Below are 12,125 nucleotides of genomic sequence, written 5' to 3'. Positions count from 1 at the left end.
GATGGCTGCATGGAGTGTGAGACTTGCCGGATGCAAGCTGGAAGGTGTTTGTTGCCTATATCCGCAAGTTGGAGCGTGATAGGATCTGGAGGTCTTCCTCCAGGAGTGCTAGTAGAGTAAGGATATTTATTCCTCTCCTGTAAACCCGAGCTTCTCTGGGGGAAAGCAATTAGATCCAAATTTAAGACAACAATTTGGAGCGGAAGGTGATACTTTCGCCTAATTTATTTTTGTCAAGTACTTGCTTCGGCAGTACTTATACTAAAATTGGAACGTTACAAATTATAAACACCATCCGTGCTCTGGAATCGAAAGTGATTTCTCTTTAAAGTGCAGTAAGTGTTGTGATCCCCTAGTGCAGTGGAGGGGGCGTCAGATCGGCCGTATAATGCCTCTAGGCCTGGACCTCTGTCGGACTCCCAGGACTTTGGGAGTGGGCAAGTCGAAAGCCTCAAGAGGGTTCGCGAACCCCCACCCGATCTGGCGTCCCCGGCGGGACCTGTTGGCGCTTCCCAGGCTGCCAGGATCGTGCGGCGTGCACGTATCCTGAAGGACTGCTTCTCGTCCTCTCAGATCAGCCCCATAACGCTTCTAGGCCTGGACCTCTGTCGGACTCCCAGGACTCAGGGAATGGACATGTCGAAAAGCCGCAAAGAGGGTTACGGGGCTTCCCACCGATCTGGCGTTCGCCGGCAGGATCTGTTGACGTTTCTCAGGCTGCCAAGGATCGTGCTCGTGCACGTTTCCTGAAGGTTTGCTTCTCGTCCTCCGGGCGTCCTCCCGTGCAAGGGGTGGAACTCTCGGAAGGACTCTCGCCGCTTTAGAGAAGCTTCAGAGAAGAGGACGCCACGTCCTCTTTCTCAAAGCGTATTTTCGTAGTCTTTGAATGTTTCGACGCTTTTCCATCGGCTGCAGCGTGACGCTCCGCAAAGCAGCTATCCTGGGACGCCGGTAGCTGCTCGTCAGGACGCCCCTCTGGCTGCGTGTGCGGACGCTCGACAGGGCGCTCATCAGGGCGTCTCTTTGGTTGCGTCGTGACTCTTCAGAGCAATCAAAGACCGCTCGCTGGATCGCCATCGTGGCGATCGGCTGCAGCCTGACGCTCCGCAAGCAGCTATCCTGGACGCTTCTGTAGCTGCTCGTCAGGACGCTCCTCTTGCTGCCGTGCAGGACGCTCGGCTGGACGCTCGTCAGGACGCTCATCAGGACACCTCTTTGGTTGTTCAACGTGACGCTTCAGAGCAATCAAAGACTGCGGGGAATCGAAGCTCCCTTCTGCGTGTTGCACCGCAAGGTCTTCGTTCTCCCAAGGACTTGGGAGACTCTCTGGTTTCTCTTCCTCTTCTACGGTCTACCAGGTGTTAGCCGGTCTTCTCAAGGACTTGTTTGGCGACAAGTTCAAACCCTCGGCTCCTCTCTCTCCTCCTTCGCAGTTAACTTCGTCCAAGACGATGAGAGCGTCGGGGTTTGTTAAGATGACTTCGTCTCTGGCGACGAAGAAGGCCTTCAAGAAGGTTAACATCTGGATTGAGGAAAGAAAGACCCAAGGCAAGACTTCTTTTACCCTGCCTCCGTCCAAGCTTTGCAACAAGGCAGGTTTGTGGTACTAGACCGGAGAGGACGTCGGCTCAAGTGTTCCTTCGTCGTCCCAGGGGTCTTTGCTACCTTGGTCGACGCGCCTAGAAGGTCCTTCCTATCTGCAACCAAAGTGTCGTGGACTTTGTCAGAGACGGATCTCCATTTGAAGGGACTTTTTTCGTCCCATGGAAGTCTTTTATTTCCTGGACTGGTGTTTGGGGACTCTAGACGTTAAGGTTAGAAGTTCCTTCTCCATCAGCCTGAGGGAGCTGTCCAACGTCTTGATCTGCTTGGACAAGGCCGTCAGGGATGACTCGGAGGAACTGGCTTCCCTCTTTTGTACAGGCCTCTTGAAGAGGAGGGCCTTGTACTGTAACTTTACACTAAGTCAGTTTCTCCGTCGCAGAGGGCAGAATTGCTGTTCGCCCCGTTGTCGAGCCATCTCTCCCCTCTGTCTTTGATCAAGGATCTCGCCGCCAGCTTGAAGGAGAAGACCACTCAAGATCTCTTGGCCCACTCGTCAAACGCCCGGCAGTCCCTTTGTCGTCGTCGTCGGGTCAGACTTCCAGGAAACAGAAGCCCTTTCATAGAGGAGCTTCTTCCTATAGATCCTCTCCCGAGGAAGAGGTCTTTCAGAGGCGGAGCCCCGCCCTAAACCTAGGGGCAAGAAGTGACCTGCAGCGCCTCCAGACGCCTGTAGGAGCCAGGCTTCTTTCGTTTGCGGGAGCTTGGAGAGCAAGAGGGGCGGACTCCTGGTCCCTCCTAATTATCGAGAGGATGCAAGATCCCCTTTCTCGACACGCCACATCTGTGCACGTCGCCCAGGGATTTGTCGCCCTTCTACCATCAGAGAAGCAACAGCCCCTTTTCGAGTTATTAGTGCAAATGCTCGAGAAAAAAGCTGTGGAGCTGGACTCCCCAGGATTCTTCTGCCGACTGTTCCTAGTTCCGAAGCAGTCGGAAGGATGGAGATCAGTCCTAGATGTCAGCGGACTGAACCGCTTCATGGCAAAGGGGAAGTTCATGATGGAGACGTCCTAGTCTGTTCTAGGAGCATTTAGACCAGGAGATTGGTTGTCGCTGGACCTTCGGGACACCTTCTTTCACGTCCCCATACATCCCCAGTCGAGGAAGTTCCTGAGGTTTGTATCGGGGACGAGTGTTCCAATTCAGAGCTCTTTGCTTCGGGATAAGCACAGCCCCTATAATCTTCACGATCATCATGAAGAATGTGGCGAGATGGCTTCACTTAGCGGGCATACGAATCTCGCTTTATCTGAACGATTGGCTCTTTCGAGCCTCTTCACAGTCAAAATGTCTGGAGGACCTGAAATCGACTTTGAAGTTGACGAAGTCCCTAGGACTTTTAGTAAACGTAGACAAGTCCCATCTGATCCCGACGCAGTCCATAGTGTTCTGGGGATTCAGATGGATTCAGTGGCTTTTCAAGCTTTTCCGTCCCAGGAACGGCAGCAATGCTTTGGAAAAGTCCCATCCTACCTGGGGAAGGAAACATGCCCGGTGAGGGAATGGTTGAGTTTGCTGGGGACCATTTCCTAGCTGGAGAAGTTGGTTTCCCTGGGAAAACTGCATCTCAGACCCCTCCAGTTTTTTCCTGGCAGAAAACTAGATAAACTAGGAGGATCTAAAGGAGTCCCTGAGGATCTCTCCCGTAGTCAAGGATCTCCTGAGGTGGTGGCTCGTCCCCTCAAAGTTGGCAGAAGAGGTTTTCTCTACACCTTCAGTGCCCTGATCTAGTGTTGTTTTCTGACGCGTCCAGGGAGGGATGAGGAGCAATACTAGGGGGGAAGGAAGTGTCAGGCACCTGGAGAGGGTAACAGGTGTCCTGGCACATCAATCTCAAAGAGTTTAGGGCGATTCTGCTGGCCCTGCTTTTTCTTCGAGAGCCAAGCTTCAGGCCGAGTGATACAGGTAAACTCGGACAACACCACAGCCCTGGCATACCTCAAGAAACAGGGAGGAACTCACTCCCGGTCCCTGTTTGTACTGGCGTAGGATTTCCTGCTTTGGGCGCATGCTTGGGGTATCACGATCCTTACGAGGTTCGTGGCAGGAGTGGAGAATGTCCACGAGGACCTTCTCAGTCGGCAGCTTCATCTTCCGCCGACCGAGTGGACCCTTCATGAGGAGGTGTGTCAGGAGCTGTGGAGATTATGAGGAAGTCCCTTGGTGGATCTCTTCACGACATCCAGGACAAGGAGGCTTCCTCTATACTGCTCTCCCCGTACTAGATCCAGGAGCAGTAGCGGTTGATGCCCTCGTCTGGGATTGGAAGGGATTGGATCTTTTCGCCTTTCCTCCCTTCAAGATTCTGGGGAGGTCATCAGGAAGTTCGCTGCGCCGGAAGGGACGCCAGTGATGTTGTTCGCCCCCTTTTGGCCAGCGGCAGGGTGGTTCACAGAGGTCATGACCTTCCTGGTGGACTTTTTTTCCCCTTAGAACCGATCTGCTCAGACAGCCCTACTTGAAAGGTACCACAAAAACCTCCCGCTCTGAGTCTGACTGCGTTCAGACTATCACGAAATTGGCATAGAGCGAGGATTTTTCATGAGCAGTGGCAGGGCTATCGCCAGGGCGCCAGAGACCCTCCTCCAATTTGGTGTACCAATCTTAGTGGGCCAATTTCAGGAAAGGGTGCAGAAGCAAGGGATTTTCCTCAACCTCGATCTCTGTGCCGCAGATAGCAGACTTCCTTCTTCATTTTGGGGAGAAGGAAAAGCTGGCAGTCTCGACAATTAAAGGACGTTGAAATGTGCTCTCTGCAGTCTTCAGACATAGAGTTTTAGACTTAACCGACAATAAGGATCTTCACGATCTCTTGAGGTCCTTTGAGACTTCTAAGGTACCTCATCCGTGGACGCCTTCCTAGAACCTGGATATCGTCCTAGAATTTTTGAAGTCGGTTACATTCGAGCCTCTTCATTCGGCATCGCCCAGGAATGTGACAAGGAAGGCTTTTTTCCTAACTGCTCTGGCGACAACGAAGAGAGTTAGTAAAGTTCAAGCCATCAACAAGCACATAGACTTTAGAGGGCATAAGGCCCTATACTCCCTTAGCCCTATGTTTCTCGCCAAGAACGAGAACCCTTCTACCCCGTGGCCCAAGAGTTTTGAGATCAAGGATATAACAGAAATTCTTGGGCAAGAATAAGAGAGAGTCCTGTTCCCTGTCAGGGCTCTCAATTTCTTCTTAGATAGGACAATTTGTGGTGTTCTGTCAAAGGCCGGACTTTCCGATGTCCAAGAATGCTCTGACATTCTTTTTAAGAAGTACGTTCAGGGAGGCTCATTCTACCTGCCAAGACAGCGACATGAGACTCCTGAAAGTCAAGGCTCACTTAGTGAGAGCTATCGCAACCTCAGTGGCTTTCCAGAAGAACATGTCCCTTAGCGATCTTCTGGGTACCACCTTCTGGCGAAGCGATTCGGTGTTTGCTTCACATTTCTTGCAGGACGTGAAGACGACTTACGAAAACTGCTACTCGCTAGGACCATACGTTTCCGCATGCTTGGGGGCAGAGAGCAATACTCTTCCTATCCTTTAGAGGTTAGGAAGTATTTTTTAATCTTGATTTTGTGTTTTTATGGTTGTTGGGTTAGCCACCGGAGGTGGACGTCCCAGTCTTTAGCTTATACTAAGTTTTATTACTTAGATAGGCTCGGTCAGGTGGTTGGTCGTTGCTCCTTTTGCCCTCACAGTATGGTCTTATGATCTAGTCCCATTGTGGTCACGCCCCCGTGGACAGATCATCTAGAACTCACCAGCTATATAGGTCACTACCTTGCTGGAGACTCTAGTAAAGCAGAAGCAGGCTTGGGGGACAGTTTCACGAAGTCAGCTATGCTAACAGGTAAGGAACCAAATATCAATCGCCTACATATATTTGTTTCCTAAATCCTATTCTGTCTCTTCCCACCTCCAATGGTGGGATTCAGCTATATATATATCTGACAGGTAAGTCTCATGAACAAAATGATATTTTAATAATAAAATAAAGTTTTTTCATACTTACCTGGCAGATATATATAATCATAGTGCCCACCCTCCTCCCCTCAGGAGACAGTGGCACTAGAAAATCTGAATAGAAAACGGGAATGGTTCCTGATACCCGCCTCCCAGCGGCGGGAATGGGTACTAACCACCTGGCCCCACTGCGTGTGCCGTGAGTTTTTTTAAATTCTGTCGGACTTCGGAGAATACAGCTATATATATATCTGCCAGGTAAGTATGAACAAACTTTATTTTATTATTAAAATATCATTTTTTATTATTATTATTATTATTATTATTATTATTATTATTATTATTATTATTATTGTTGTTGTTGTTGTTATTATTCTTTGTCTATCACAGTCATCCTATTCAACTGGGTGGCTTTTTTTTCTTGTGTGGGATTCCGGGCTGCATCATGCCTCCTTAGTAGTCCATCACTTTTCTCACTATTTGTGCTATTTCTAGTAGCAGACACTTCTGCATGAGTCCTGGAGCTACTTCGGCATCTATTTTTTCCAGATCCCTTTTCAGGGATCTTGGGATTGTGCCTAGTGTTCCTATGATTATGGGTACAATTTCCACTGGCGTATCCCACATCCTTCTCATCTCTGTTTTCAGGTCTTGTTACTTATCAATTTTATTCTCTTTCTTTCTCAGCTACTCTGGTGTCCCATGGTATTGCAACATCAGTAATTGAAATTTAATTCTTGATTTTGTCAATCAACATCATGTCTGGTCTATTGGCATGTATCACCCTTTCAGTTCTGATACCATAGTCCCAGAGGATCTTTGCCTGATCGTTTTCTACCACTCCCTCAGGTTGGTGTTCGTACCACTTATTACTGCAAGCTAACTGGTGTTTCTTGCACAGGCTCCAGTGGATGGCTTTTGCTGCTGAATCATGCCTCTTTTTGTACTGGATTTGTGCAAGCGCCAGACATTCTCTTGCTATGTGGCTTATGGTCTCATCTTTCATATTGCACTTCCTGCATGTGGGGGAGATGTTATTTCCATCTACTGTATTGTTCTCGCATTGTCCGTGCATTGGTTTGTTGTGCCATTCCTCTGTTCTGTTTTTCATTCTCCCGGGTCTTCATCTACTTTTTTCAGTCTGTCTTCCTTAACCACTCGTCTTCTGGTTTTCAGATATTGCCCCAGTGCTCTGCTCTCGATGTTGACACAGTCCTCTATGCTTAGTAGCCTTCTTCCCCTTTCCTTTCATTTTATGTATAGTTTATCTGTATTTACTCTTGGGTGTAGTGCTTTGTGTATTGTCATGTTTCCTAGTTTTCTGGTCTATGCTGAGGAGTCCAGCCTTCATCCACTCCACTACTCCTGCACTGTATCTGATTACTAGTACTGCCCATGTGTTTATGACTTTTGTCATGTTTCCAGCGCTGAGTTTTGACTTGAGTACAGTAAACCCCCCGTATTCGCGGGGGATGCATACTGCACCCCCCCCCACCCCCCACGAATAGCTAAAATGTGCGAATACTTAAAACCCCTCTAAAAACACTTAGAACTGCCTATTTTGATAGTTTAAACAAAGAAAACCCTCAAAAAATGCTTATACCTGAGTAATTTAATAGTTTTATCACAAAAAGTGCATTTAGTCATGAAAATTATATAAAATACAGTAGGCTGATTAGTGAATATTTCTCAGTGAAAAATACTGCGAATGGGCAAATTTTCCGCAAATAATGGGTAGATACATTCCACAGAGAAATCCGCGAATTGTGAGAACGCGAATACTGTATCGCCTTAAGTCTCTGCATATAGGCCTATCCTCTCCTGATCGTGTCCTTCATCTCCTGGTGCTTTATATCCCCTTCTTCTGTTATTTCCAGGTATTTGTATCTGTCTCATCTGTGTTTTTGATGCTATTCCCATCTGGTAGCTTTATCCCTTCAGTCCTTGTCACTTTACCTTTTTGTATGCTGACCAAGACACACTTTTCTATTCCAAACTCCATCCTGATGTCCCCGATACAATCCTTACAGTCTGGATTAGGGTATCTATTTTCTTGATGCTCTTACCATACAGTACAGTAGGATGTCATCCATGAACATCAGATGGTTAATTCTGTTGCCTCCTTTCCTGAGTTGGTACCCAGCATCCATCCTCTGCAGTACTTTTGTCATAGGAATCATGGCTACTACGAAGAGTAGCGGGGACAGTGAGTCGCCTTGAAAGATCCCTCTCCTAATGTTAACCTCTGCTAGTCTTATTCCAGAGCTTGTAAGTACTGTATTCCAGTTGCTCACTGTATTTTTTAGGAAGCTGATGGTGTTTTCCTCTGCCCCATATATTTTCAGACATTCTATTAGCCACGTGCGATATCATGTCGAAGGCTTTCTTATTATTATTATTATTATTATTATTATTATTATTATTATTATTATTATTATTATTATTATTATTCAGAAGATGAACCCTATTCATATGGAACAAGCCCCGCCACAGGGGTCATTGGCTAGAAATTCAAGCTTCCAGAGAATATTATGGTGTTCATTCGAAAGAAGTAACAGAAGGTAATGGGAAATACAGAAAGAGGAGATCAGTTAATTAGAAAAACGTAAATTAACAAATTAACAATACGTAAATAAGAGTACAGTATAAGTAAATTATTAAATACATTGCATCTTCACTTGAACTTCTGAAGTTCCAATTCACGACATCCTCTGGGAGGCTGTTCAGGAATTACATTATTGAAGTTTTGTGTTGAGAATATTTGTTAACAATTTAAAAAGGCTTTTCCTTTGGAAAGGTCCTCATAGCAGAAGTATTAGCCCATAATGCAAAAGCCCATTTTGGAATTTTTTTCCAGTTATCAGCCAAAACCACAAAGTCATTAGCTGTCTTAACTTGGTTACTTGTTGGGTTTATCAGAGCATGAAAATTTGAGAATTAGTGTAATACCAGTGGAGGTAATTTGCTGCCGCTCATTGGTCCTGCACATCCTGCAAGCATAGGATGAGTACCCTCAGACACGATCAACATTCTGTTTGTATTTTATGTAGGAAGGTTCAGTGTAATATCAGTCAGAGATGTGATGAGTGTAAGTCTTGGTCAGTAGATCAAATGGAGGATTATATGAAACAGAAAATCCTTAGCCTCGAAGAAAAGCACAGGTCAGGACCAGCTGTAGGGTTACAATCAGTAGATAAGAAGCATTAGAGTCAAGAGCTATTAAAGAAGTTAGAGGACAGGTTATCATCCAGTATGTCTAGCCTATTTTCTAGCCTGATGAGTAAGTTAACTGAGAATAGAGATAGTGGTAGTAGTAGCATAGTTGATTCTAATAATTCTTTTTCAGCCCCCCTTCCTGTTCCAGAACCAGCCCTGACAGGTGCCGGGGGTCATGGAGAACTGCAAGACTCGAAGGTAGGTTCTGCCAGTGCGGAGCAGGAAGTGAAGGACCCACCCTCCACCCCCTTGTAGTGTTGATGATAAATTTAATGTTGATCATGTTAGTCAGGCTCAGGATCTAGGTGTGACAAAGACGGATAGGTCTGGGTTAGGTAGTGAGGAGAAAGTATTAAGTATGCAGAGTGCTTGTAAATATACGAAGGGGTTGCTGTTGTTTTTTGTTTTTGTCTTTTACAATAGTATGTCGGCTGTCAATGTAATATTACAAAGAAATTTGCAAAGAAATATTAGAAAAAGCATGTAAAAGTAAAAAGAAAAGTTACTGAGTCTTCCTTATCGTAAACTTACGTGAATATTTTACAACAAATATGCAAAATATTTGTTACTGCTTTTATTTCTTATATGTTTTGATATTGTGTGAGCAGTACTAATAATTTTACAAAATCCAAAAAACTTATTTATTAGAAAAAACATAATAAGTTGGTAAAATTTACGATCGTCTTGTAAATGAGGCCCCACAAGGGGTTGTAAATAGTAATTTTCAACTTCTCGCAGAAGGTAGGGAAAATTTTTTAGAGTTTTTTTATTTATACAGTGTGAATGTACGTGTCATTCTCTTTCCATTGATGTGATTTTTTTTTTTATTTTGCCGACCTCAAAGTTTCCCCGGTCTGGGGTGCTGCACATTGATAAATTATGCCGTCCCTTAAGGGTTAAGAGACTTTGGATTCCCCTCATAGGGTGTAGTGGCCAAGTCTACTATCTAGGGTGCGTTCATTTAGCTGAGGTGGTATTTGCCAGTGCGGAGGTTCGGAGGGTTATTCTCTTGGTCCACGTGTAGCGGCGAAGTCTATTATCCTGGGTGCGTTCATTTAGCTGAGGTGGTATTCACATAGTGAGGAGATTCTTAGGTTAACCAGATAGAGGAATTCCTTTTAGTCCTTAGAATTCTTAAGCAAGAGTGATATAATCACATGATCTTAGGTTTAGTACGTTTTAAGTATCTTAGTCTTTGATAGTTTCCCTACGAGATCCAAGGGGGTGCTCTAGTAGGCTAGGCTATTTCGTCGGCGCTGAGGTACTTCTTCGCTTATCGATCGACAGGCCTTATCCGGAGGATCAGCAGCTAGGCACACTGCTTCATTTCCCTCCATACATAAGAGGCTATGAATAGCCACATGGGAGTTAAGCAAGCGGTTCCTGAGTTTGTATGATTTGTAATTTGGAGCTTCTTTACCATGTGCTGGTAGGTGAGTATTGGAATGTTGTAAAAGAATGTTCATTGACATTGTTTTGTGCCCACTAAGCACGTCTCTTTTTGACCTCTTTACAACGGATCCTTTGCCTTTGTACTTCACATTTTTTAAGAGCATCTAATGATCTCTTCTTGGTTTACCAAACATAGCAACTATGATGGTAGCTCACTTCAATTGCAATTGGATCACTGTCAGAAAGTTCACGCACTGTACGGTCATCTCGCAATCTTTCAGCCTGAAGGATTCTATTTCCAGCTTCAAAAGTCATATACTGAACTAGGGGCAGAATGTTCTTTTTGGCTTTATCATACTTTCTAGTCTGACAGATCACACAGAGTTTGGACAGGGAGCTGGCCTTGGAACGGTGGTGCCGTTTGAATGGTTGTAGGTCTTCATTGTCAGCAGGTTCAACAAAGTTCTCATCCCTTTGTCTTTTGAGCCTTGCAATGTGATCTCGATTTGTGTAGGCCTGATAGCAGGTCCGATGGTAGACGCCTAATGGTCCATTGTCCAATGTGTCCTTCAAACATTTATAGATTTCATCATTTCTTTCCCTGGCTGCATTGTAGAAAGTATGCCAGCTGACTATGGAGAACGGAGTCAATTTACCAGTTGTACCCTCTTTATGACAAAGACACTTTGAAAAGTCTAAGCATTGAGAATTAGTAGGAGTAATTACGGGAGGATGCATATCAAAAGAAGCCATTCTAATCATGCATATTCTACCAGCTTCTACAATACTCTGCATTTACTGTAGATTCTTCACCATCACCAGAAGACTTACTGCCTACAAAGAGAAAGGAAAGAAGAATTATAAGGTAAAGCGTTTTAAGCACCCATAGCCCTTTTTATTGTCACTATCACGGAGTGAACTTTTCCAGTTAAATCTTATCAAAACATTCTTAATATACCTACTTGTGCGTAGAAAGTTTGGAGAAGTAAACTAATAAACCAAAATTGTGTAATATTATTACTATATTTCATATTCTTTCCATGTCAGAACTATTAGAATTAGAACATTGTTAATTGCATTTGAAAGATCTTAGAATTTTGAATAATACACGGTTATCAGATATCAGTATTTTAAAGAAACGCTATGAAAAAAGTAAAATTAAGATAAAAAAAATACTGATTTTATCATAAATTGCGCTAGTAATTATTAAAGAAATTTTTTGCCAAATCTAAAAATTAATGACGAAGATGTGTGTAGAAAATTTAAAGCCCTATGCAATAATAGTGAAATCATTCAAATATTAGTCATAAGCACTGTACAACCCAAAATTATCTTTAAATCAGAAGAAAATTGTGTATAGGTAGGTGTAAAATCATGAGATTAGACATATTTCAGGGTAACTGCAGACCTGGAAACAGGCGGAATGGATATAGACATATTTCGTATAGCTTCTGATACCAAAAAGTGAGCTAAAATGGGGCGGGCGGCGGACAACGAACTCGAAATTTAGCCCCTTTATTGGAAATCATGTGATGAACTAATTATTTCACTCAGAATATCGCTTTATCATGAAGACTTGGTTGATAATATCGGTAAAGCCCCTCTGCTCTTTTGCTCCAGGTGTCGAGAAGTTACTGAAAATTGAATTGTTATTGTTTGGGTGTGAATATCAAGATCTCATGGGGCCTACAAACAAACTTTTCATCACGGTAGAGGCGAGGCCTGATACCTGAATCAGTGGGGGTTCAAGATTTAGTCACCTGTACCATGCGTGACAGCTAGATAGGCAGAGAATTTTGACCCGACCTCACCTATTCTTTTCTTGTTCGCTCGCGCCAAATCCCTTTTCTTCTACACGAAGGATATCGATTCAGTTTCTTTATAGGAGCAGTTATAAAAGATATGATAAAGTAAAAAAGTCTCAGTAGATAACACACACACACACACACACACA

The sequence above is a fragment of the Macrobrachium rosenbergii genome, chromosome 28, assembly GCF_040412425.1.
Source record: "Macrobrachium rosenbergii isolate ZJJX-2024 chromosome 28, ASM4041242v1, whole genome shotgun sequence".
NCBI classification, from domain to species: Eukaryota; Metazoa; Arthropoda; class Malacostraca; order Decapoda; family Palaemonidae; genus Macrobrachium; species Macrobrachium rosenbergii.
Note: the sequence above shows the minus strand (reverse complement) of the source record.